At 75.8% G+C, this 2,500-nt stretch overlaps 1 long non-coding RNA gene across 3 annotated transcripts in view; it reads right to left on the reverse strand.

Annotated features, from left to right (window-relative positions):
* LOC310885459 overlaps positions 1 to 2,500 on the reverse strand; it is a 36,237-nt gene that overhangs the window by 28,695 nt on the left and 5,042 nt on the right. The gene's annotated exons all lie outside the window — the stretch shown is intronic.

The following is a 2,500-nucleotide window of genomic DNA, read 5'->3' on the forward strand; positions in this document are numbered from 1 at the left end:
CGGGGGGGGGAGGGACGGGGACCGGCAGCGGCGACGGGAGGGGGACACCCCCACACCCTGCCGCTCGCTCGGCTCCTCCCCCCCGTCCACCTGCCCCCGCTTTCCTTCCTTCCCCTCGGACAACCGCGCGCCGCACCTGCCGCCCGGCCACGGCGCAGGCCTGCGAGGCACCCCAGCCGCGCTGCGCTGCCACCCCGCGGCGGCGGCACTGGCGATTGACCATCGAGCAACGCTCAGGCAGGCGTAGCCCCGGGAGGAACCCAGGGCCGCAAAGTGCGTTCGAAGTGTCAATGATCAATGTGTCCTGCAATTCACATTAATTCTCGCAGCTAGCTGCGTTCTTCATTGACGCACGAGCCGAGTGATCCACCGCTAAGAGTTGTCTGCCTTTTCGGCACTGCCCCGCGTGCGCGGGGGGGCCGGGGCCGCTCCGCGCGGACCCCTTCCGGGGGCACTTCCGCGACCGACCCACGGCTCCCGACCGACAGACGACCCAAAACTAGCGGCCCCCTCCTCACGCCGACGCCGGCCACCGAGCGAGGGGACGCCACCGCGGGCCGACCGACAGCACGGCGAGCTGCGACCATGGCGCGCGCCAGCGTCGCCTCGGCTGACCGTACGAACACACGCGGAAGGAAGGGAGGGAGAGAGAGACTCGAGTGGACGAGGAGCGGGAGCCTGCGCTCCTGACGACCGCCTGGGCCCGATGACCCAGGCTCGCTTTGAGTCTGGCCCAGGCACCCGGCTCGGCCCGGCCCAGCCGAGACAGCGGCGCACCTGCCGCGCCGCCTCGCTTCGCTTCAGCCGGCTCTGACGCCGGCATCCTCCGCGGCGCCGCCGCCACCGCCACTGCGCCTGACGCGGCCACCCGAGCCCGCGCCGCCAGCGGGACGGGACGGGGCACGACAGACCGCCCGACCGCCCGACGGCCACCCGCGTGATCTCGCCTTTCCCCTCAACAGCGCGCAACGAACCCCCTTTCCCTCCGGCCCCTTGCGCCTTTGGACGCCTCCTCCTGCTTTCACGCTTGCACTGGCGGCACTCGATGCGGACACGCGGCCGGGCGACCAATGGGACGGCACCGGAACGAGGAGCGGCGCCCACTCTCTGCGTCTCCGCGCGGAGACCAGCGACGGGACGCCCCTACACCGGCCCGCCCACCTGCTCGCTCAGCGCGGCCGGCAAGGCCGAGGGTCGAGCCGGGCGGGGAAGCGGCGACAGAGGTCGCGAGCGGGAAGCGACGGGAGCGCAGTGGCGCTGAGGGGACGCGAGGCCGCGGGCACACGCCGGCACGGAATGAGTGGCGCCGCCGCCGCCACCGCCGCCGCTCGGGCGGGGCCCGCTGGCCGGCGCCGGATATGGCACAGTGCACTGCGCCACCGAGCACTCGACGGGGGCGGGGGGAGCCTAGACCTGCGTCTCGGCCCCTTCCGAGCACAGGCGAGGCCGACAGCGGCCGAGTGCGCGCGTGGCATCTCTCTGCCAAGACCGGACCGCGGAGAGAGGAGCGGGCTGTGTGAACACCCCTCTCCGGCCCGGCTGCCTGCAGGGGGCGAGCGCGGCGACTGCCGGGAGCGAGCGCAGGGGGAGGGAGCGGCGCCCACGGGCGCCGACCCCCACACCACGCGCCCCCCACCCGACGGCAAGCCCCGCCACCCTCCTGGGCCGCCGCGGGCCGCCCAAGTCTTTAAACCTCCGCCCGGCTCCGCGGCCGAGAACCCTCGGGGGCCCGGAGGCCGGGGCCCACGGCCATCCCCGACCCGGGCCGGCGGGGCACCGCACCCGGGAGGAGCGCGCTGGCACATGGGACCACACGGGTGGCTCGCCGAGGGGAGGCCGCCGAGGCGCGGACGCTAGGTACCTGGCCTTGGGGCTGAGGGAAACTACCTGAAGGCCCCGCGGGGGTGCCTCCCCCACCGCCGCCGCCCTGCTCGGCGGCGGACAGGGCGCCGAGGAGGAAACCCGGCACCCGCCAGCCGGCCCCGGCACCCCTCGGGGGAGCGTCCACCCCCGGGGGCGCGCCCGCCATCCGCTGCCACCACCTCGTCCTCCTCCCGGGGCCCGGGGTTTCCCTCGCTAGCCCGGCGCCGGGTGACAGCTGCGCCCGGGAGGAGACACGCGGCTCGGGCCGCCCGCGCGGCACAGACCCCACCGCCGCCCCACGGCCACACGCCCGCCGCGGCACCGCGTGCGACACGCTCCCCCCGCGCCACGCCCTCTGACCCTTGCCGGCTCCGACGACGACGCGGGGCCCCGACCCGCGTCGGGGAGGGAGGCGCGGAGGGACGGACGACTGGCTTTTCCCTCTCGCTCGCCGCTGCCTGCCCCGCCCGCACCGCCGGCGGCACGGGCCGGCGGCGGACGGGCAAGCAGCAGAGAGCGGGCGGGGGACAACCGATCCCCACCCTACCGCCACCCCCTACACCCACAGGGGAGGGGGACTCGCGTGCCGCCGACACGGCGGCGGCGCAGAGGAAGGCGAGCGCAGAGGACGCGAGCG

This window comes from Anser anser, assembly GCF_964211835.1.
Source record: "Anser anser genome assembly, chromosome: 23".
NCBI classification, from domain to species: domain Eukaryota; kingdom Metazoa; phylum Chordata; class Aves; order Anseriformes; family Anatidae; genus Anser; species Anser anser.